At 38.9% G+C, this 25779-nt stretch overlaps 1 protein-coding gene across 3 annotated transcripts in view; it reads right to left on the reverse strand.

Moving 5' to 3' along the window:
* IL33 (interleukin 33) overlaps positions 1-19613 on the reverse strand; it is a 51814-nt gene extending 32201 nt beyond the window's left edge. For 2 of the 3 annotated variants that reach the window (XM_045840393.1, XM_045840389.1), the window contains exon 1: positions 19551-19613. The gene's annotated coding sequence lies outside the window, so the exon portion shown is untranslated. The remainder of the gene's footprint in view (positions 1-19550) is intronic. The other variant, XM_045840391.1, reaches the window with a different exon arrangement.
* Between the last annotated feature and the right edge of the window lie 6166 nt (positions 19614-25779).

Raw genomic sequence — 25779 nt, forward strand, 5'->3', positions numbered from 1 at the left:
AACTCCCCCCTGTCTATTTCTGTACCTACTAGTTTGTGTTTCTTCATTCCTGCACCTTTTGTCCCATTCTCCTCCTTCCTAGCTGATAACCCTCCAAATGATCTTCATATCTATGGTTCCATTCCTGCTCTGCTTGTTTGCTTAGTTTGTTTTTTTAGATTCGGTTGTTGCTAGTTGTGCTTTTTTTAAAAAAAAAAAAATCCTTACCTGAGGACATACTTATTGATTTTAAAGAGGGGGAAGGGAAGAGAAAGAAAGGGGAGGGAAACATCAATCAGTTGCCTCTGGTATGTGCCCTGACCATGGACTGAACTGGCAACCCAGGCATGTGCCCTAACTGGGAATTGAACCTATGACCTTGCGATTTATGGGATGATGCTCCAACCCAGTGAGCCACACTGGCCAGGATGAATTTTTAAAGTTCTTTTAAATTAAGACTGTACATTATACAAATGATGAATTTTGCAAAAAAAAAATTAGAAGAGTATGAAAAAAATCAATAGGAGTGTGCAGAGTAAAAAGTTCTGTGGCTTTTAAAAATTAACCATTATATAGTATTGACTCTGTGCCAAGTACTGTACTAAGTGCTATATGTATTTAACTTATTCAATTGTCATAGCAACTTTGTAGGGGACACTCTTATGTTCCTTGTTTTACAAATGAGGAAACTGAGGCACAGAGCAATCAAGTAATTTGCCCAAGTTCCCATAGCTAAAATCTCAAGCAAACATTTCTAAAATTCATGAGGTGCTCCTGGAAAGGGGTGAAGGAATCCAAACCTACTGGGCTTCAGGCTTTCCATGCTACACCCACACCCAGAGAAGTAATCCCTTATCCATAGCAGGCTTCTGCTTAAACTTTTAGAGGACAGAAAGATTTTGCTACTAAGAAAACAAAATTAAGTATCTGAAAACATGTCATCAGCCTATGCCTCCCAGATTATACGATGCTGTTAGGGAGAATGAGACAGAGGCCCAGTTCAGATACCATCAGTGGTGGCATCTAGCTACTGAGTAGATTTAGCAGCATTATAAGGAGAAATCATTATACTTTCTTGTTGGTAGAGGAAATTTTTAAAACTTTTAAAGAAGTTGAATCCTTTTCTGAAAAACAAATATTACATAAAACCCCAAGAGATAGAAAAATTATTAATTTATAGTATGGTTTAATATTTACATTTTAAAAATTTATTCATTATAGTTTATTAATCAAAAAATTCTGTTTCAAGCATAATAGTAGGTTAGTTACAATACCAACCCTCCTGAAAAAAATAACTGAAATGCTGAAAAAAATATTTTAAAAACATCTTTCCAAACTTACTGTTGAACTGGCGTGAAAGTAAAGAATGCAGTGTCTAAAACACTGGGAGGCAAGCAGGTTTGACTTTTCCCTAAAGTTGTCTGCTAAGTGCCAGAAACAGGGCAGACAAGCACATGAAGTGCAAGGGCCAGGAGGCAAACCCCAGGAAATGGCTAAAATGGGGATTTTAATAGGAAACTGCTGCATAAACTTGGATGCCCAAAAGGCTAAACTCACAATGTGAGAGTGATTGAGACAAATAAACCCACTTGTACAAGGGGACCGCTAGGAAGCTTGTTTGTCTCAACTGTGGCACTAGGTGGAAAGAAGACTATTCCCCTGTGAATTGATATTCCCTTGAAAAGTCAGCTCCCATGTGGGGCTGCACTCTGAAATCATAATACCTGTGTACTTTCAAAAGCCTGAAATAGAAAATTTAATATAAAGTGATTATAGTTTGGTAGAGTTCCAGGACAAATGGGAAAGACAAACACAAATCTTATCTTGAGGTACAGACCAAGTCACAAAGTATTTACACAATAAAATTTCCAGGCCAAGTGAGTAGTTACTTTTCAATCACAATTTATGAAGCAAACAAGAATACTAAGTACCATGGTGAGAGCCCACAGAAGAAACAGACAGTAAAAGCTAATCTGCAAAGTCTTCATATGTTAGAACAATCAGAAATAACATATAAATTAACTGATTTTAATATATTTGGTTAGAGTTCTAAAAAGATTAAAAATGTGAACAAAGAACAAGTGGATTTAAAAAGATTCAAATAAACTATCCGGAAATGAAAAATATATTATTAAAATTAAAGCTCCATGGATTGACTAAACAGCAGATTGATTACACATAGATGAAGAGTCAGTGAGCTAGAAAATATATCTGAAGGTATTGTTTGGAATACAATCCAGAGACGCATATAGATGGTAAATACATAAAAGAGAATAAGAGATATGGAGAACAGAATAAGACAGCCTAATATGTATCTATTTAGAATTTTAGAAGGACATGATAGAATAAGAAACAATATTTGAAAATATAAAGGCTGAGAACTTTCCCGAATTACTGAAGACCCCAATCCTCAGATCCAAGAAACCCACTAAATTTCAATCAGGTTTAAAAAAAAAGAAAGAAATCCACATCTTGATATATTAAGTATGAAATTGCAGAACGTTTTAAAAAGAGAAGATTGTAACCTCAGTCACCAAGGACAATGGTACTATTTGGATAAGCAAAAAGGAAAGCTTTATTGGGCATATGGATGGATATTTAAGTGTTACATGAACCCCAGAACCTGTGAAATTAACATCAGCTATTTGCAAAATCAGTAAAGCACCTTGGTAGTCCACTGAGTACCATTAAAAACTGTAGAGCGGCTTAAAACTCCTTATTTTACAGACGAGGGAAGTAACACTCAGAGCATATTTTATCAGGCAGTGAGGGGGTACAGGGTGGAGCCAGGACCAAAACCCAGGCCTCCCAAATCCCAGAGTGGTAGCTGCAACTGCTTTTTTACTTACTGCTTTTCTTTACAATATGATACAACAACAGCAAAGAGAAACAAAACATGAAGAAAATACAGGGAACAGTTCCAGTTTATCAGGGAAATTTTTGGTATTGTCCTTATGTCCCATGTATAGAATTTAATAACTTTTTGAATACATTCTTACATAGTGCAATGTCCCATCTCTAGGAATCCATGAAACTGCTCACTTTTTTGGATGGGGTAAGGAGTATAGCCTTGATTTGTTTCCTTCTATCTTGTCAGATAACAGGAAGGTGGAGAAAGGTTTTAGAAGATGGGATTAAAGTTGAGTCACAGCAAACAGTTCTGGCACAGTAGAAGGTGGCAGCAGAACAAAGGGTGGAGAGAAAGTCTCACCCGGGGTAAAAGCTTTGCTGAGAAATAGACCAGGAAAAAGCAGGTGCCAAACCATAGCATGTACATATACATCTGAGTCATAGGTCATAAATCAGCAAAACTGGAGATAAAATCTACAGTTTTAACTTAATTCACTGCTTTAGACATGGATGCTTTGCTTTCTAAAATGTTTATACCTAGATCCACAAAAGAAGACACATGCAAGGGCAGGCAATGCTGATATATCAAAATGTATCATCTCTGTTTATTCATGAAAAGATAGAAATTGTATCTATGTGTGTATATGTATATTTGTAGGTAGGTAGGTATGTGTATGTATGTAAGAATTACTTCTGGATTTTTCCTAATTTTCAGCAAATATAGGCCAACAAGTGAGAGGCCATCTGCTATTGGCAGCAATACAATTCATCAAAACAGATTGCTTAACTGAGGGTCAGAACTTGCCCATTAATGTCAGCTTTGACTCTGGGAACAGTGCCCACATTCCAAAGCCTAAAATGGTTTAATATTGACACAATTCCAAATTCTAACAAATACCTACCCTAAATTCTATCAGGGATTTACTGCTTGTTTTTTTTAAGAGAAATAAGAGATTTTAGGCTGATCCTTAGATTTGGAAGATCATCTTCAAGGTAGAGTGATACCTATAACTTTAAATTAGATCATTTGTAAAGAAGAAGGTTGACTTGGGTATATTTTTCAACCACATGAAACACTGATACAAAGAAATTTATTCCAGATTTCACATATATATATATATATATATATATATATATATGTGTGTGTGTGTGTGTGTGTGTGTGTGTGTGTGTGTGTGTTTAAAGCCAGTGAAAGTATATCAATTTTCATTCCCAGTGCAAGGGATATCACTAGATACTTCTGGAATTCATCCTCGGAGCTATTAGATTTCATTTGAAGGCAGCTTTGGAAAACTAAAAAATAACAAGAGAAATTTCTAAAAGAGTGAGCCAGATGTTTATGGAAATGGGAAAAGATGGACTGTTAGTCTCTAAAATCTAGGACCAAGAAAAGGGAGCCCAAAGTACCAACTTAGGTATAAGATAAATGTACCAGCTTTAAAAATAAAAACATTTAAAAAAAAGTTTTCTCCTTAAGAATGGGAGTCAACTGCTTTGGGTTTGTAAAATGCTTGCTATACTATAAAGACTAAAGATAAGTTTCAAAAATCCACTTTGCTTTGCCTGAACTTTCTATTTAAACAACCATAAGATAGGAATTATCTTTGTGCTTAATATAATAGCCAAGTGCTAGAAACAGCCTAAGTGACCACCAGTAAATGAATGGATCAAACAATGGTGGTACATTTACACAATGGAATACTATATAGCAGAAAGAAAGAACTCCTACTCTTCAGGACAGCATAGATGGAACTGAAGATTATTATGCTAAGTGAAATAAGCCAGGTGGTGACAGACAAATACCATATGATCTCACCTATAAGTGGAACCTAATCAACAAAACAAACAAGTGAGCAAAATAGAACCAGAGACATGGAAATAAAGAACAAATTGACAGTGACGGGGGCGGGGCATAAGCAGGGAAAGAAGAGGTAGGGTCAAGGAACATATGTAAAGGACTCATGCACAAGGACTACGGGATGGGGGCGTATTGAATGTGGGAGGGGGGAATAAGCAGAGCAGGGGAGAGCAAGGGGGGAAAATGGGAACAACTATAACTAAACAAAAAAAAATCAATAAATAAAAGGAATTATCTTTGTGCTTTGAAAAAATAGCCAACTAATCAGCATTCAGCACTTTGATGTCACATGTAGAACCTCTAGCTGATCAAGTTTATCAAATGCTTGTGATACATCTCACAAAGCATATATTTTGTTAAATATGTTATTTGAACAGTGTTTTATTTAAGAAAATCAACAAGGGTGGATTATTATTAGCTCATAATGATTCAACAATAACTTGACTAAATTTTCTTAAAGTACATTGTATTAAAATTGTATAAAAACTCAATCTGTGACCATGAGTTAAGAAAATAATCCTTTTTGTTCTACTATAGTGTAACACTTTATATTTTATTTTTTATTTTTAAAATTCTATTTATTTATTTTTAGTGAGAGGAGAAGGGAGGGAGAAAGAGAGGGAGAGAAATATCAATTGGTTGCTTAATGCCCCCAACTGGGGACCTGGCCAAAACCTAGGCATGTGCCCTGATTAGGAACTGAATCAGTGATCTTTTGGTTCACAGGCTAGTGCTCAGTCCACGAGCCACACCAGCCAAGAATGTATAACATTTTTTAAAAAATCAATTCCTGACTATTATTTTGAAACCCAAATACAATATGATGGCTTGTTTTCTTCTCTAATTAATGTTGCCTTCACCTGGGGCATGCCAGAGGAGTGCCTCATCTCCAAAATTACAATCCTAGGGGGAAAAATTATAAAGTGTATTTGCTAGCTAATTCAAGTCTGGGGAAAAATAGTAGTTGCCCCAGTCTGACATAACATATTTCTAGGAACAGGTAAAGAAAATGTATTCATTAAAGTTGAAGAGAACCACAATGCCTATACAAGGCACACCTGTCAGAATGGTTAAAATGGGGAAAACAGAAAAAAAGAAGGTATTTGCAAGGATTCAGGACACCTGGAATTTGTATACATGGCTGATGAGAATGTAAATTGCTACAACCACTTTGGAAAATAATTTGGTTGTATCCACTAAAGCTGTCTTTGGCCCAGAAATTCTACTTGAAGGCATATACTCAATAAAAAGGCATTAAAATGAAACCAAAAGACATGTAAGGGAATGTTTATAGAAGTCTTAGTCATATACCTCTAAGCTGGAAACAATGCAAATGTCTATCTACATTATAATAAATAAATTGTGGCACATTTATTTTGAGGAATTCTAACTAGCAATGAAAATAAACAAGCTACATCTATATGCAACAACACAGATGCAACCCACAAACACAATGTTGAGTGAAAGAAGCCAGACACAAAAGGGTATATAATGTCTGAATTAATTTATAAATAGGTCAGAAACCACACAGGCAAATTGAATATATGACATTAGAATGCATAATAATGGCTATTCTTGAGGTAGAGAGGAACGTGGAGGGGCTTCTGGAATTCTTTACACATTTCTTTATATAGTTACATAGGTTTGTTCACTTTGTGACAATTCATTAAGTTGCACAGTCATGATTTGTGCAATATTCTGTTTGTGTGTGTGTTATATATGTATGTTAATAAAGTTTATTTTAAGATAAAAGAAAGAGAGACTACATGGATTCCAAAATATAGGGATTCAACAATCTGAAGCGTGATGGTCAAGGAGACTCATTGACAGAATTAAATAAATACTCTGTTTCATGGTTGAAACAATCAAAGGAGCATCGACATCTGTGTTTCAGAATGAATTGAGATTCTTATTTAAAATGGCAGAGTAGGTAAATGTGGTACTCACATCCTCCCATGACCACATGAAAATTGCAACTAAACTATAGAATAACCAACATTCAGAACCACCTGAAATCTGGCTGAACAGAAGTCCTCTCCCTAAGGATATACAGAAGAAGCCATATCAAGACTGGTGGTAGGGGTGGGGATGTGGAATAGGAGAGGTAAGTCAGCTGCAGAGGTTTCTTCTGAGGAATGAGGGGGTCCCAGCCCCACACCAGGCCCCTTAGGCCAGAGTTCCAGTGCCAGGAAGAAAAGTCCCCATAGCTTCTGGCTATGAAAACCAGCAGGGATTATGGCTGAGTGAGATGGAGGGCTTCCAGAGTCCCAGGCAGGTCCTCTTAAAGGACTGGCACACAGATTTATTCAGATTCACTCACTCTGAGTTCCAGTGTTGGGGCAGCAGCTCAAAAGGCACCAGGGATATACAGGAGGAACTGAACTGTCTAGCTTTGAGGCAAAGGCTGGAAGGATGGTTTTCTTCCAAACAAAAGTGCTGACAGAGGCCAGTGTTCCTTTCTGAGCATTGCTCCTACAGGTAGGCACCATATCTGAGTCTCCATCAACTGGGCTAACATTATTTGCCTGCCCTGGAGATTCCCTAAGACCCCCTACCCACCTGAGCTGGGGGGTCACTCAAATCACTTCCAGTGGCTTTTTCATACAAATGGCTTGCCTTGGCTCATGCTGCACTTTCCTAAAATTTCTTGAAGGTTCACAAACCATAAACAAGCAGCATCTGGCTTTGGTGTGCCCCTTGGTGTACTTCTTGCTAAATGTCCCCAGGTGTGGCACTAGTAACAGCTGGCCTCAGTTTACAGCTTGGCCTCTTCTGGACACCTTCAAGCCTAGCACAAGTAGCAGCTACCTGCAAATCACTTTGTAGCTCATGCTGGGTGGTCCCAGGCAGGGCACAGGTGGTGGCTGATGTTGCCCTTCACCTTCCAGGAGGGTCCAGAGCCAGCACACCAGGTGGACAGCTTCAGAACACACTGGAGCACCACCAAACCACCTCTACAAGTGACACACTCAAGGGGTGAAATCACTGGTCCCTGCACATCAGTTCCTTGCTGTAGTAGCAACCAGTCCTCACAACTGATCAGCGTAGGAGGTCAGTACCTCCCATTGATGTGCCAACAGCAATCAAGGCTCAATAGTCTTGGCCAGTGTGGCTCAGCTGGTTGGAGCATCATCCCATAGCCAAAAGACTATGGATTCCATTCCCAGTCAGGGCATACACATAAGTTATGGATTTGGTCCCCCTGTCTAGGTATATATGATCCCCATTCTGGGCACATATGATCCCCAGTCTGGGTGCATACCAGAGGCAGCCAATTGATGCTTCTCTCTCATGTCAATGTTTCTCTCTTTCCTTTTTTCTCTCTCTAAAAAGCAATGAAAAACTGTCTTTGGATGAGATTTCAAAAAAAATTTAAAGGGGTGTCAACTACAACAGGAGGGTCCACATAGCTCATAAGTAGGGTAGGGGGGGCAGGGAGAGGGTTGTACCTGGAATGCTCAGCTCTGGTGGCTTGGAAAGGTGAACCACTGAGCTCTGCAGGACACCTAAGACTGGGTGTACTACCGAAGGCCACTCCACCAAGACTGGGAGATGTAGCAGCTCTACCCAATACATAGAAACAAACACAGGGAGGCTGCCAAAATGAAGAAACAAAGAAACATGTCCCAGGTGAAAGAATAGGACAAAACTTCAGAAAAAACTAAATAAAATGGAGATAAGCAATCTACCAGATGCAGAATTCAAAATACTAATTATATAGATACTTAATAAACTTAGGGAAGAGTAGATGAATTCAGTGAGAACTTCAACAAAGAGAGAGCAAACAAAAATGGAGATAGAAAACATAAAAAAGAACTAGTCAAAAATAAAGAATATAATAACTGAAATGAAAAAATACATTAGAGGAAATCAAGAGTAGTTTAGATGAAGTAAAGAAGTGAATCAGCAATTTGGAAGATACAATAGCAGGAAACGCTCAGTCAGAAAAACAAATTGAAAAAAGAATAAAAAAAATGAGGACAACGTAAGGGGCCTCTGGGACAACATTAAGCATACCAATATTCACATCTTGGGGGTGCTAGAAGAAGAACAGAGAGAGCAAGGAATCAAAAACCTATTTAAAAATATAATGACAGAAAACATCCCTAATTTGGTGAAGAAAATAGACACACAAGTCCAGACAATGCTGTCAGTCCCAAAGTGAACCCAAAGAGGCCCATACCAAAACACATTATAATTAAAATGTCAACAGTTAAAGACAAAGAATATTAAAAGCAGCAAGAGAAAGTCAGTTAATTACCTATAAGGGAGCTCCCATGAGATTGTCAGCTGATTTCTCAACAGAAGCTTTGCAGGCCAAAAGGGATTGGAACAAAATAATCAAAGTGATAAAGAGGAAGGACCTACAACCAAGATTACTTTACCCAGCAAAACTGTTATTTGTAATTAAAGGATAGATAAAGGCTTCCCAGATGAGAAAAAACTAAAGGAGTTCATCACCCCTGCCAACCACTACTATAAGAAATGTTAAAGGGATATCTTTAAAATAGAAAGAAAGAGAAATAAAAATATAAATAATAAAATAGCAATAAATACATATCTATCAACAATTACTTTAAATGCAAATGGATTAAATGCTCCAATCAAATGATACAAGGTGGCTGAATGGATAAGAAAACAAGATCCTTACATATGTGGTCTATAAGAGACCCATTTAGATCAAAAGACAATCATAGGTTGAAAGTAAAGAGATTGAAAAAGATATTTTTTTCAAAGTAAAACAAAAAAAAGCTGGAGTATCAATAATTATAGCAATACAAATAGACTTTAAAACAAAAGCTATAATTAGAGACAAAGAAAGACTCAGCAATTCCACTTCCGAATATTTATCTGAAGAAACCCAAAACACTAAATCGGAAAGACATATACATCCATATGATTATTTCAGCATTAGTTTCAATAGCCAAGATATGGAAGCAGCCTAAGCATCCACCAATATAGATGTATAAAGAAATGGTGAAATATGACACAGCCATAAAAAAATTAATGAAATCTTGCCATCTCCAACAATATGGACAGACCTAGAGGGTACTGTGCTCAGAGAAATAGATCAGATGGAGAAAGACAAGTGCCATGTGATTTCACTTATATGTAAATGATGTTTTAAAAAGCTAAATGAACAAGCAGAATAGAAACAGACTCATAGATAGAGAACATTTTGACCATTGCCAGAAAGGATGGCAGGTGAGAGGGTAAGTGAAAAAAGTTAAGCAGTAAAGAAGTACAGCCCTGGCTGGTGCGGCTCAGTGGATTGAGTGCTGCCCTGCAAAATGAAAGGTTGCCAGTCTGATTCCATGCAGGGCACACACCTTGGTGGTGGGCCAGGTCCCCAGTTGGGGGCACACAGGAGGCAATTGATCTATATTTCTCTTATACATGTTTTTCTACCTCTCTTTCTCCCTCCTTTCCCCTATTTCTAAGAAATAAATAAATACAATCTTAAGAAAAAGAACTACAAATTGGTTGTTACAGAATAATTGTGGATTGTAAAAGTATAGCTTAAGGAATACAGTCAATAATATTGTAATAACTATGTATGGTGTCAGATGGGCGCTAGATTTACTGGGGTCATCACTTTGGAAGTTATATAAATGTCTTACACCTGAAACTAATATAAAATTGTATGCCAACTGTAACTGAAAAATAAAAAATATATATTTAATCAAGAGTGAATGGAGCTGACTGGAAAATGGTAAGACAGGAAATGAACACATGCTCAGTGTGGCTGGTTCTTTCCTCAGTTATCTGTCCTTATGCCACACCAACTATTGAACATTTTGAACATTACCCTTGGATAGACCATGAGATTTTTTTTTCACAACCAAAAATAGGATTACCATCCAGTTAAATGTTGCATCTTGAATTAGATGATACTGAATTTGATTTTTAGAAGACATTGAAAAGTTAACAGTATGGAAGCTTTTCAATGTGAGAGTTCCTGGCCATAGATCTGAATAAAATCAATGCACAATCCACACCACAGATACTTAATTCCCCTAAAAGTTGGAACAGAGTTGCCCTGTGAATGAACAGGAAAGACAGCTCATAGGTCTGGAAACTTGTCCACCAAGGTATTGTTAGACGGAAGTTTTGGAGAAGGAAGAGGGATGGGAGGGGGTCCATAATACTTGCATAAATAAGTTAATTTATGAGAAATTATTATGAGAAAATACTCATAAATAATTTTGATTAACTGCCTCCAGCCAGGTATCTGTTTTTAACAGAATAACAAGAGGTGGTCTGGAGCAAGATAAAAATCTGAATTAATAGACCTCCACCCATGCTTATGCTTAGGAGGTCAAGTCCTCCCTTGGAGGAATATGCACCACCTTCTCTCACCAAATTGATGTGTTATTCTCTCACCCCACCCCAGAAATTATGCAAATCCTCAGGGCAAAGAGACTGAGTGCCTATGCCTTTCTCACCCACCTCAGCTAGGCCTGTTCTCTTCCATGAGAATGTATCACTAATAAACTTGGCTTACATACCGCCCATATTTTGCCATGTATAAGGCACACCCACATTTTTAGCCCAAACTTTCAGGAAAAAAATCTTTCACTTTAATTTTTAATTCAATTATTTATTTATATTTAGATACTTATTTTTGTATTATAAAGGAATTTTAACACTTATTTTTTAATATATTATGGTATAAGAAATTTTATGTAACAAATAATTACAAAACACAAGAACAGATTTTTCCCTCAAAAATTTGAGCATTATACATGGCAAAATACGGTGATAGGCTTGTGACCTTTAATTTTTCACTGCGGTAAAGTATTGTTTAAACAAGATTGTTAAAGAATGTGGACAAATAATACATAATTTATGTATAAAAGATAATGGAAAAAGAGAAAACCTCAAGAGGCAAAACTGTGGAACTAATATATTCAGGTTAGAGGGAAATTCATGTTTGGGTATAATAAGCCCCTAAGTGAAAGAATACAGAGGTGTGGACAAAAAAAGAGCTATAATAAAGCTAACCGAAAGTAATCTCACAGGGTGATGTGGTCATAAATTCCTCACCAGGCAAATTAAGGTGAGTAATCTCACCCCAGGCCTATAACTCCTTTAGCAAAAGGTTTTAAACCAGCCCTGTCCATTATTCTTGTGCATCTAGATTAACACACCTTTGAAATGCCAGAAGTAATACCCCTCTCAGGGCCTAACTACAGTCCAGAGAGAGCACATAATCTTTTTAACTATCCTGTAATTTAATCCTCACCTGCTTTCTTCCACCTTTATGTAATCTTCCTTATGTTTCCTCCTTAATTCCAAAGGTATAAAGGAAATTGCAAAACTAATTCTTCAGAGCATTTGAGATCTTGCTTCTCTGCATTGTTGTCCACTAGGCTCAAATAAATTCTTATAAACATTTTCTGCAGGGGTCAGGGCACATACAAGAATCAACCAATGAATACATAAATGAGTGGAATAACAAGCAATGTTTCTCTCTACCTTCCCCTCTCTCTCTAAAATCAATCAATAAAAAAATTCTCTACAAGTTTGGGCATTCTTTTTTTTTTAATTAAAATTTTGGTACTCCAAGGAAACTTTATAGTTAATTTAAGATTTTATTTATTTATTTTAGAGAGAAGGGAAGGGGAGGAGAAAGAGAGGGAGAGAAACATCCATCAGTTACCTCACGCATGCCCCCAACTGGGGACCTGGCCAGCAACCCAGGCATGTGCCCTGACTGGGAATCGAACCCGCAACATTTTAGTTCACAGACTGGCATTCAATTTGCTAAGCCACACCCGCCAGGGTGGGCATTCTCCTATAGATGAGAAAAGGCATATAATCTCCTCTTTATAAAGAAAATAGAACTTTTAAAATACCATTTCTGTTTTTTAACAGGAGAAAATCAAAGTTTTAACACATGTGCATGATAAATTCATATAAGTATGAAAATTCCAAAGACAGTGAGACAAAATTGGGTATATAAGATATTTGGGGGCAAAGGAGAAAAGGGAATGACAGGATACTATATTCAAGAAGTGAGAATGGGCAATTTATAGGTAGTTGAGAAAGAGCAGAACATACATGGCAGGATATTTTTGTTAGTCAACTCAGAAACAGTAAGACACAAGGGGTACCTAGCTGGCAGGATTGGGGTCTTCCTGCTAGGGTGAAGATTCTTTAGGTGATCAAGCCATGGTTCCCTTTCTAAGGCAGATTTTTCTATCCAAATCTCTTGGGCAGAAACAGGGGAGGGAAGGTCAAACGTTCTTCCTGAGTCTTGTTTCTTAATAAACAGCTTAAGATCAATATCCCAAAGGGCAGCTTCAGTGTGACAAAATTTTGGTTTCCTTCAGTCCTACCTTTGAACTTTTAAATAAGTTTTACATTTCAGGAGCTAAATTGGTAGACTGCTCCATATTTCATTCAGTCCTGAGAATAAGTTGGTTCAGTTAATCTGGGGAGCCTCATTTCAGGAGGTAAAATAGCATTTCTTAATTGTCATTGATAGAGCTAGCAGGCTAAGTTAGAGTGGTTTAGATTTGAACACAGCAGACATGCAAAACTATAAAGTTCTGTCAAACTCTTTAAAAAAATATTGAATCTTTGCTAGGAAATCCAAGAGAAGTAGTGAGCAAAATATTCTTATAATTGCAAAAAGGTCTCAGATACACTGGAGTGATAGGGAAATTGTGATGATCATCCAATTTATCAGGTGTTGAAAGTGAAGGGAAATTAGATGTTAGATGTAAACTAGTGTACTAATTAAAAGCGAAGCATCCAGCCAATTTTGTGGGTGCACTCCCCTTGGTTCTGGCAATATCAATGGAAATGGCAAATTAAAGTCACTCATGAGAATGGGCTGGCAGGGTACAGTTTTTCTCAGATGGCAATGAATGTAGCCCTAAAGAAAATAGGTGTCTTGTTTTAACGTCATCTCACTAATATTTTTATGTTTAAGAATAATGGAAACTTTGAATGGAAAATAGCTTCTCAAAGAGGATCAGAGATGCACCAAATGAAGTTGTTTGGAATTTATCTCTTCATGGTTCTTTTGTTTTAGTTCATTAAATATTTATTTGTTTGTTTGTTTTTAGTTTAACCATTTTTATTTTATTTTTTCCTATTACCCTTTGTCCCCTATACCAGAGGTGTCAAACTCATTTTCACCAGGGGCCACATTAGCCTTATGGTTGCCTTCAAAGAGCTGAATGTAATTTCAGCTCCTTAACGGTTAATGGGTAGTTATATTTATACAATCCTAAAATTATTTCAGTCCTTTGAAGGCAATTGCGAGGCTGATGTAGCCACTGGTGAAAATGAGTTTGACATCCCTGCCCTATACCCTCTTCCAACTTCACCCATTGTTCCACCCATAATCACCACTGCTGTCCATGTCCGTGAGTTCTTTTTCTTTTTTGCTCAATCCCTCCAACCCTATACTGCTCCTCCAAAAGTTATCAGCCTGCTCTCTATCCATGAGTCTATGAGTCTGTCTCTACTTTGCTTGGTAGTTCAGTTTGTTCATTAGATAGAGCATATGAGTGAAATTATATGCTATTTGTCTTTCTCTGACTGGCTCATTTCATTTAGCATAATGTTCTCCAGGTCCATCCATACTGTTACAAAGGGTATATATTTTTTTTTACAGCCAAGTAGTATTCCGCTGTGTAAATGTAACATAATTGTTTCATCCACTCATCTACTGATGGACACTTGAGTTGCTTCCATATCTTGTCATTTGTAAATAATGCTGCAATGAACTTAAGGTTGCTTATATTCTTTCAACTTAGTGTTTCAGGTTTCTTCATATATATTCCCAGTAGTGGCATCACTGAGTCATAAGGCAGTTCCATATCTCATTTTTTGAGGCAGCTCCACAGTGCTTTCCACAGTGGCTGCATCAGTCTGCATTCCCACCAACAATGCAAAAGGGTTTCTCTTTCTGCAAATCCTTGCCAGCACTTGATGTTTGTTGATTTGTTCATTATAGTCATTCTGACGAGTGTGAGATGTTATCTCATTGTGGTTTTAATTTGCATTTCTCTGCTGATTAGTGAGGTTGAGCATCTTTTCATATGTCTATTAGTCATATATACCCACTGTGAAGAAGTGTTTATTCAGGTCCTTTGCCCATTTTTTAATTGGATTTTTTTTTTGGTGTTCAGTTTTATAAGTTCTCTATAAATTTTCAGTATCAATTCTGTATTACATGTATCAGCAAGTATATTCTCCCATTTTGTGGGTTGTCTTTTTATTTTGCTGATGTTCTCCTCTGAGGGGTCTCTGTTCTGTTCCATTGATCTATGTGTCTGGTTTTATACCTGTACCATGCTGCTTTGACTACTATGGCCTTATAGTGTAGTTTGATATCAAGTAGCATGAGGCCTCCAACTTTGTTCTTAAGATTGCTATTGCTATTTAGTGTCTTTTGTGGTTCCCTATAAATTTTTGAAATATTTGTCCTAGTTCTCTGAGATATACTTTTGGTAGGAATTGTATTGAATCTATAGATTGCTTTGGGTAGTATGGATATTTTAATAATGTTAATTCTTCCTATCTATGGACATGTTGTATGCTTCCACCTATTTGTATCTTCTTCGATTTCCTCAGTGTCATAATTTTCTGAATACAGGCTTTTTTACAACTAAGTGTAATTAATCTGCATTCAGATTTCATTACAATTTCTGCTTTAGTTTTGGAAGATGTATATTTCTAGGAATTTATCCATTTCATCCAGGTTGTTCAATTTGTTGGCATATAGTTCTTCATAATATTTTCTTACAATCTTTTGTATTTCTTTGTTGACAGTTATTTCTTGGTTGTAGGTCCTTGCTTTTCATCACCTTGAATATTTCATGCCACTCCTTTCTGGCCTGAAATGTTTCTGTTGAGAAATCAGATGACAGTCTAATGGGAGCTATCCTGTAGGTAACTACTTTTTCATGCAGCTTTTAAGATTCTCTCATCTTGAAGGTTTGCCATTTTAATATGATGTGTCTTGGTGTGGGCTTCTTTGGGTCCATCTTGTTTGAAACACTTTGTGCTCCTGGACTTGTGTGTCTTTTTCCTTCACTAGGTTAGGGAAGTTTTCAGTCATTATTTCTTCAAATAGTTACTCAAGCCCTTGTTCACTCTTTCTCTCTCTAGTATACTTATGATGTGGATGTTATTTTGCTTCATGTTTTCTCTTCATTTTTCAAAATTCTTTTTTCTTTTTACTGCTCTGCTTGGGTGCTTTTTTTTTTTTTTACCTTATCTGCCAAATCACTGGTTTGATCCTCTGCTTCATCTAACCTACTGTTTATTCCTTCTAGTGTACTATTTATTTCAGATATTGCATTCTTTATTTCTGACTGATCTTTTTTATGATTTCTGTCTTTTTTTTCTTGCTGTTGAGCATCCTTAAAATCATTACTTTAAACTCTGTATCTGATAAATTGCTTTGGCTGCCTCTTTATGTTTGTTTCTATGTATTAAGTAGATCTGCAAAGACTCTGGTGTTGTCCTATTTCAGATACTGTCTGTGACTGGCCCTCGGTCAACTTTTGGAGCTCTCAGTGTTCCACAGCTTGTGGCTCTCTCTGCTAGGTATGTTAAGAAAGAGTAAAGCTGTGCAGCATGGCTGATTCTTACCAGCTTTAGGCCTGGAGGAAGGTCAGCTAAAGTCTCAGAGCTCCCACAGATCTGCCTCCATCTGCAGGCTTTCTGTTAGGCTTTATCATTGTAAGTGTCTCTAGCTGTAATGCTCAGCAGCTGGGGTTAAGCTCCACAGTGTAGGGCAAGAGAAATTTCTATAGGTGGGGCTATTGCTCCCCACCCCCTGGCTGATTCTCCACGGAGTGGAGTGCTCTGCCTAAGAGAGATGACTTGCAGCCTGGGGAATGACTGAGCACAGGGATCGTCATGGACGTCTTTTTAGCTCTCTCCCCAAAGCCACCAATCCCACTCTCCTCACATGGCTCTAGTCTGCTCTGCTCTCCCTCTGCCAGAGCCCAGGCTAAGTGTCTACCAACAAAATTTTGTATGTTGGCCCTTTAAGAGGCTCTCTGTGTCCCTAGCCATCTCTCCCTGGCAGACAAAAACTCTGCTACTTTTTAAAGCTGGATGTTATTTAGGTTCCTTTCTCAGTTCTGGTGCTCTTGGCTGTGGAGCCTAGCTTGGTATATAGAACCCACACTTTTTAGGCGGAATCCCCCACACTTGGCTCCAGTGGGAGCCCAGCCAACCTGCTTGCACCTCCATACCTCTTACCAGTCTTGTTGTGGCGATATGGTTTCTTCCATGTGTCCTTGGTTATAAGGCTTCTCTCCAGCTAGTGTTCAAATGATTATCCCATATGATTTTTCCTTAATTTACTTGTAGTTCCAATTTGGTCCTGGAAGGAGGTTAGTATAGCTTCTACCTACTCCACCACATCTTAGATCTTCCCTCTTTATGGTTCTTTTTCCTTCATGGAACTAGAATCTGGGTTTTACTCTCTGATCTAATATTTACTGATTATGTCATCTTGAGTTAGTACAGTCTTTCCAAATTTCACTGTTTAATTTTATAAATGGAGAAGACAATATTTGTCTTACTGAGGTTTTGTAAGAATTAAATGGGATAATGTGGGAAACGTATCTCACATTTAGTACCTGTTCAGTGATTAATAACAGTTACCACTAGTGACTGCTTCTGACTTGCTTTACCTTCATAATCACCACAGCACCCTCTAGTGCAGGGTGGTTTGTTGTTGTTTTGCTTGTTTTACATTTAGCACCAGAGAAAAAAACTTCAGGCTCAGGAAAGTTAAGTAAAATCCGAAATAATCCAGCTAGACAATGATAGATGATGGATTTGAGGACTGTCTGACTCTAAAAATCTGTGCTTTTACTGTTATGCTACATTGCACTCTTCACTTAGAGCAACAACAAAACAAAACCCTTCACAGATATAGCATGATCTATCAAAAACAACAAGGCCAGTATGTGAATCTTGCCAGGAGTCTGCTACAGAGAGGAAGTACCCCAACCTCCTTACTCCCAATTATCCACCCCCCAACCACCAATGAACTTCGCCTGTCCTTTAAGGCCCTGTCCCTTTAAAGGTTCCTCTTGCAAGTAAATGTCAGCACCACAGAACCCAGAGGGAAAACAAAAAGAGGATACAGGTTCCATGATTTGCTAAAGTCCTTGAACCAAGCATCCTTTTAGTTTTTGACAGAATTAAGGTTTCTTTTTGTTGTTCAAGATTATTTTTGGTCTTAATGTTTCTAAATGTCCCTCCTGCAAACTTATATAATAAAGGTGAATATTGACTAACATTCTCAATTCCCACTGTGTGTGCCAAAATTTCAATTTGTTGAATGTGAGATCCATTGATATTGACATAGTCACACTTTTATCTTCCAAAAAGACTTCATGATATCAGATTTACTAGTATAACATTTCCCTGATGTATTATTTTTTTCTTTCCCTGATGCTGCTGGCAAATCCCACTCTCCTGCACATCCCCACCAGCCTCCCAGCCACATCCTCCAACCCCTGCAGTATTTTCTTAAAATGATTTAATTAATCCATGGATCAGAACTTCTTACCACTGAAGCTCAGGCACATTCCCTGAAGTTATTTGCAATCTCTGCTTCTTTAACTTTCTATAGACCCTGGCCAGGAGTGGCAGCTCCCATTTCTCAGTTTCTTCCCTTCCTTTCAACCCTATTTCAACCCCTAAGTGAAAGTTTCCATCAGAATTCTTCCCTGAGTATAAATGGGAAGGGAAAATTGGTACATTCTGGCTGTCGATATTGTGAGTTAATGATGGGAAAGAGAGAAATAACTAGGTCAATGCATTGTTGAGAAAATGAATTATTCAGCTACCAGTCAAGGATTGGTGGGAAATCCAGGACTCTTTCAAAGAAGAACACACAAAATGTAAAATTTGAGCTGCAGAGAGGGATACCTGTGCAGAATTCTTAATTATTTAAAGTATACTACCAAGATATGTGATTCAGTTCTAAGACCTCAAACTTTGGGAAGCAGAGAATCCTGAATGTTTCTGAACACAGAGCTGTGCCTTTTTCAGGGCTGAAATTAAAAGAGAAACATCAAGTGTTTGAAAGACGAAGTGAGAAGCAGTAGGCTAGGATGTTGGGAACAGCATCCATGGTGGCATACAGGTATGATTCAAGCTGAAGCACAGTGCTGAGGAGAGAGTCAGAAAGATTCATCTGGTTCTCATCCTAGGCATTCCACTCTCAAGTCTCCAAAGACCTTCTGCAGGTCTTTGTGTGCAGCCACCATACTTTTGGATTTTGTGCCATTTTCTTTATTAAAATAGTCTGGAGGCATATATTCATGCATGGAAAGATAAGGCAGAGAAAATGTCAAGAAGAAAAAGATGCCATGAGACAGCAAGAAATAAAGAGGGCTATAATAACTTTAAAAGAAAATCTTTAAGAAAAGCAGTAAAACTAGTGAGTTTTTACATTTACCCATTTGGGATTTCAATTGCTTATTTTTTTCACCAATGGTTTATTTTTTAGCAGATGGTTTTGAGGGAATAGCACCTAAACAGTTGTAAGTTTGTCTTGGATAAGCTTTAGGAGTATGAAACAGAATTATCAACTTCCTTTGTGAAGTTTTATGATGGTGAGAGGGACCTTTACTATAAAAACTATTAGACTCTATTTTAGCAACTAGTTTATTTTCCAAACCACCCAGAGAAGATTAAAATGGAATTATAAGTTAGTAGCAACTATCATCATCAATTTATACTGTGATTTGTAATAATATCAAATCAGCTTAATTTATTTTATCAAATAAAAAACAGTTCTTCATGATTCCCAAGATCTTATTTTGCAGAACCTGACAAAAATCTATTAGAATAGTGGTTTTATTCTTACCTTGTAATCTTGTTTTGATTTTTCCCCTGAAAGATTGCAGCTCTGTGTTCAGAGAGCTTGCAGCTTCTATTTATTACCCAACATTTGGATGAGAACCAAATGACCACAGTGAGGATATCTGAGTGGGAGAGATTTTTGGTTTCGAATTGCATGTAAAGAGGCAATAGAGTGGATAATTCTGTCAACATCTAAGAAGCCCAGCTTTCTACCCACCTTCATCTTAAAATTACTCCAGCAAATAATGGATTTTATATTCTGTGGGGTATTTTTTTCTTTCAGCTCATATCAAAATCATCTCACATGTAACCATCACCCCATCTCCAATTCACAACCTTCCTCTTTACGCCCCCCCCCACTTCAACTTGGCTCCCTTCAGAGTTAAACTGCACAACTTCACCTTCGGTGCTGTTTATTTTAAAACTCTTTGTCATTTGTACTTTCACTTTTGGCAATCGGCTTCTTTATTTACAACCTTCACTAAGAGGTCAGTTTATTCTTTCAAACTCCTTTGTACAGAATCAGCCTCAACTACAAGTCCAAAATATGCAGCTTATTTGCAAATAAAAGTTCTCAGATACTCCATGCATCTTAAAATACCTGACCTGCCTCTCTGCTCCCCATTGTCCCTCCATTCTTCCACTTATCCCAAAAATCTCACAGGAGATACTGCTTTTTGTTGCCAAAGCAAATATTGAACTATAAACCCCAGTATTCCTTACCTTGTTAGGAATTTTGCTCCTACATGCCCTCTCTCCCTCTCTTGGCATCTATGATATAACCATAGCAGAAAGCAAAGGGTGAAAAGATGTTTTTTTTAAAAAGCTCAGGCTGTTTCTGCATTATAAGATCATACATCAGAAGGAAGACTGCTTTTGTACTTAGAAAGAAATTGTGATGGGGCTGTTTGTTAAATATACATGGGCTTAGCAAGCCCCCACAACCATCCAACGCACACATTTAAAAGGGTGAACTTGAAACAAAGAGGTAGAAAAAATGTTCTGTAAAATTAAATAACAGGAATCTTTTATTTGACTCCTGGCATACTGAGAAATAGAAACTTAGGATTCTGGAATCCAGGGGAAAGTGAAGATTAGATAGCAACAGGTAGCTGGGCAGGAGTTGGGAAACTGTGGTAGAGTTCCCTTGGGAAAAAGAACTGAGGAAATGGGGAACACTGAAGTCTATTATTCAGTTTAAAGCTGTTTCCTGTTCTGTGTAGTCACGTTCTTCTGAAACACCAAACCTGAGCAATTCTCTACTACACACCGTAGTGTTGTGTTTGTGAGGAATTAAGGAAGAGGGCTGTGTCCACAATGGGGACAGAACAGTGAAGATAGAAGGAAAGCAGGCAGGAGGTCAAGATGACTGGTGTTGATAGGGAATTGAACTGTGAGATAAATGGGAGGGAAAGGTAATGAGTAATAACTAAGGGAATGTCAGCCTCCTCTACTCTGAGAATTCTTCTAAATACTGAAATTACAAAGGATAATAGTGTGGCTTTGTTACAGAACAAACCCATGGGTGGGACAAGATACTATCATCAAATGGATCCCCCCCTTCTCCCGGGGTCCCCCTGTACTAGGTTCACCTTGCCTGCCACCAAGGAATTGTAGCTCTCAATGCCAGAGATTGGTAAAAAGGAAAGGAACTATTTATTCAGAAGTTATACAGACTTACAGTAATGACTTAATGTCTGTTAAAATCCCAAAGTCCCTTAAAACACCCCCTAACACACACAGTCCTTCCTTCCCCCCTTTGCCCAGTCTGAGGTACTATGCCTTAGGAAAAGAAATAGAAGTGTGTAACTCAGGTAGCCCCCAGTTCTTCCCAGTAATCTGTACTTGGCTGGCAGGCCTCCCACAGTTCCCAGCACCATTAGCTATGTCACTGCTGCAATCTCCAGTTCTTAATCCAAAACCACGTGGCCCACCTTCTCCTGGCCCACCAACAAGAGTCCTTTCACCCCTTTCTTTCCCTGCAAGGTCCCTCCTGCTTCCTAAGCCATGTGGCAGAGGGAGCCCTAAGGCCACGTGGTTCCAAACCTTGAGATAGCACATGGTTCTGACACACATGGTTGCCGCACCTGGGCTTAAACCCAGATGCAAATCTTCCTCTGCATCCCCATCTCCAACTCCTCCCACAATCAGTTCCACTCGCCAGCATTCCCATATTTTTCCAGCCTTTCTGGGCTGCTTAGTAAGTCCAGGCAGACATGGCCTCATGGCATAGAGAGAACCATTTCCAAGCTCTCAGGTAGGCACTGTAACCAGGGCGAGTTGCCTCCCAGCTACATCCTGGGTAGAAGTCACTGCCATCTCCCTGGCTCAAAGCACAGGCACAGCTTCTTAACATATCCATGAAACCAGTCAAAAGTTATAGATATGTTAAATGACTATCCTTAAGTTATTTGCAAAACTTGATATATAAACTAATTCAATGGCCCTGCTGCATGTGTTCCATCCCCCAGTTCAGACTTGTGAGGGTGAGGACATCCTATATTTTTAATATTTCCTGGACACCCTGAGTTCTGGACCCCATTACAAATCCCTCTTTGGCAGGGGTTGGGGGGGAGGTGCGGGAGGCAATGCTGGCTGCATCCTGTTACAGATATTTCCTTTCAGATACACAACCCCCTTATAATCATATAAAGGACAATGGGTGAAGGTCTCATCTTCTTGTAGCTACTTCAGGCTGCACACAGCTGTCATCCTACCTACCCTTGAGTCAGGGGTTCCCTGAAAGAGTGGGCAAGGCAGCACAGAGGGTGTCCTTACTGTAAGGGGAAGGACCTTCCAGAATCCAGGTCAGTTAGCTGTTGCTGGGAAGTTGCAGGCTTGATGTTCAAAGGCTGGTTACTGGAAAGTTGGCAACCTTGTTGTATTCTGGAGGCAACAGATTTGGCTAGAGAGTTGGAAGACCCAATTAAATAATGACCACTAAATGATGAAGGCAGGGACTTCAGTAAAGAATGGCTTATTTGGAGGAAGATGTACAAGGCACGCTACACCTATCCAAAGCCCTGTTTGCCCACTGTACTTTCTTCAGGCTAAGGGGAATATTTTAGGATTTCCTCCTTTTCAGATTTCTGGGCCCTTTTTGTCCAAGCCATCAAGACAGAAAAGGGAAAACTGGTTTTAAAGTGAAGCCCATAGGCTACCCTAACCCTCCACCAAGCCAACCACCTAGTTCAGCCAAATGGTTGAGTCTCAGGGGTGATGATGAAGATGAGTTCCTTAAGTGAGGTCCATATTACTAAGGTAATGAGGTCATAGGCATACGCCCTATGAAAACAGAAGGAAGAACACAGATGTTAATTCACACAACAGTCCCCAAGCTAGTCTCTGTGCCTGCGAGAATATTTTCTGGGAAGACATCCAGTTGCAAGGCCTCTGTTGCAATGACACTTAATAGTGGCAATTTTACAAATCTTTTGTGCCTGTAAATTGAACATCTTTGGTGATATTACAAACCTAGTATCAACTTCCAAATGAAAACAAACTTTCAAGACAGTTAGCTGCATTATTCCAATGTCCAATACTGAGCATCGTGATTTTCCTCAAACCACGATTTTTCTCCTTAAGATCACCCTCATTGTTATTAAAGGGACTACATTGAGTCCAGCTTTTAATTTTGCCTATTTGTTTGCATAAGCACACTAAGAGCAGCCTGGATCACTTATCTTTAAATCTGCTTTGCTGGAACTCACACAGGAAACCTTTAGATTGACTTTTTAGTCCGCCCCTAGGGGCACAGAAGCAGAGCCACACATTTACTAACTGGCTTCACCTGTACCAGTTTTTTCACTCAAGTCCTTGAGGCTCCCATTGTGCCTGCAGGTTCCTTTTTAGCCATTTTTTAGGAAAGCAACCTTTGTTCCTTCCCTGGAAAGTCTGCCACAAACTGCACAACCAACCAAAGTGCCAGGCTTTTACTTGAGGGCTTTTGCTAGCTTTATAAACTAATCCCTGTTCTTCAGGGCTTTCCGGTGACAACCAGCACCCAGACATGCCTCCTTCTGGCATGACATCCCTTTCAAAATCTTGGTTAACAAAACCACCATTAATGACTGGTCTTACTGGATGTATGCAAAGAAACCTTATGTCATCACTTACTCCTTCAGAATGCCAAATTCTGGAGGGATCAGGTAGGGAGAAAAATACAAAGCATGAAGGAAACCCCTTGTCTTTCTGATATCCACTAAGATTGCATTTCCATGTCTTATACTTTCCCTGTTTACCTTCCTACTTAGTGTGAAGTTTTAACCTTCCCGGGAAACCTCATTTTCGTTTTCAGAGCAGGTATAGAACAAAATCTAGAACACAAAGTCTCAGAAGAACAATGGACAGGAAGAAGCATTCTCTTGCACCACTGCATCCACTGGTGCCCTGGCAGAGACATGCCCTTTCAGGCCAGGTCTCTTGGCAGAGACATGCTCCTTTGCATCAGGCTGAAACACTCATCATCCCTGAATGACCCCTCCTGGGTCCCGAGTGACAAAGGCATTCTCCCCAAGTGGTTACAGATGACCTTTCCTAGATCTACAGATACGGAGGATTTCTGATCAGAAACAGCCAAACACAAACCACATTCCCATAAAACCAGAAAACAAGTAGTTGTGGTTTCCTTTCCTCCAGGTTTAAAACTTTCACAACCTTTATACACACACACACACACACACACACACACACACACATACATACCCATCCAGATTTAACCATAATTCACTTTTAATTTCTGTTCCTTTCCCACACTGGGAAGGACTATACTTAAACTCAGTATCTGACAGCTAAAAGGTCCCTAGATTTACAAACACATGTATAAAATAACAGAAACATTGTCACCCTGTATCAGGATTTGCTGTCTCTCTCCAAATGAAAAATTTCAAACCTTCCTCTGGAGTGCAGGTCCAGCTTTCCCATTCAGTATCAACCACAGCAGTACAGTCTATGTCCCCCTTTGGTAGTGCCCATTTTACCCGTGTGTGGTGAATCCAGGGCTTAACTCCCATCAGCTTCAGGGAAGAATGCATTGTCAATAGGACATCATAGGGACCAGTCCATTATTCAGACAGTGGCTCTTCAGGGCCTTGAGTCTTCCAGGTCTTCAGTTAGACTTGGTCCCCTGGGTGGAACGGGTGCAGGGACTCATCAGACGGGTAGACAGACCTGCAATGAGAAAACTTGTGCAAAATGGTTATTGTTTGCCCTAAGTGTTGTACATATGCTTAATTCTTGCCTCGTGCTCCAAATCTAGAGGGGGTGTACCTAAAACAGAAATTTGGAGGGCTTTCCCATAAACTATTTCAAAAGGGCTCAATTTGAGTCCACTTCTGTGTGCCACCCTAATTCAGAGCAAAGCAATGTGGAGTGGCTGGTTCCATTTTAGATGTATTTCTTGGCATATTTTTGCCAGGGTCTTCTTTTTGGTGTGATTCATTTTCTCAGTCTTTCCCGTGGACTGAGGTCTCCAGGATGCATACAATTTCCATTATATTGTAATGCCTGTCCAACCTTCTGAGAGATTTCTGAAGTGAACATTGTCTCTGAATGCTTTGGGGAAGTCCAAACCTGGGAATTTTTTCTTTAAGCAATAGTTTTGCCACCTCAGTTGCCTTTTCAGTCCTGGTGGGGACACTTCTACCCATCCAGAGAAAGTATCCACAAAGACCAACAAGAATTTGAAATTTCCCTTGGTTTTAGGCATTTGTGTGAAGTCCACCTGCCAGTCTTCGAATGGACACATCCCTTTATATTGTACTCCCTTCTCTGTTTTGGGATTGTTCTTGGCACATAGTTCACAGGCTTGGCTGATCCTCTGGACAATCCTTGGCAAGTAAGGGCCTTTTAAGCGTGGACTAATGAAGTCCATTAAAGCATCCCTCCCATAGTGTGTCCCTTAATGTAGGTACGTGGGGATGGGATATACTAGAGCCTCAGGGAGTAAGATCATACCATGGGCATTGACTTTCCACATAGAATTGGGATCAGTGTTGGTGAATCCCCATTCATGGGCCCATTCTCGTCTCGTTCTTTGTAATGAGGTTTAAACTCTGACAAGTCCAGATGGGGAACCAGAGCCACAAGGCATGGCAGCTCCTTGGCTGCCTGTCTTGCTGCTTTGTCAGTGATTTGGTTTCCCTGACTTGTTTGGGAACCATCCCTCTGGTGTCCTGGGCAGTGCACTATGGCAAGCCAGTGTGGTACATTCACTGCCTCCAGCAACTGTAAAA

This window comes from Phyllostomus hastatus, unplaced genomic scaffold (assembly GCF_019186645.2).
Source record: "Phyllostomus hastatus isolate PE091 unplaced genomic scaffold, TTU_PhHast_1.1 phas_contig_34, whole genome shotgun sequence".
Taxonomy (NCBI): domain Eukaryota; kingdom Metazoa; phylum Chordata; class Mammalia; order Chiroptera; family Phyllostomidae; genus Phyllostomus; species Phyllostomus hastatus.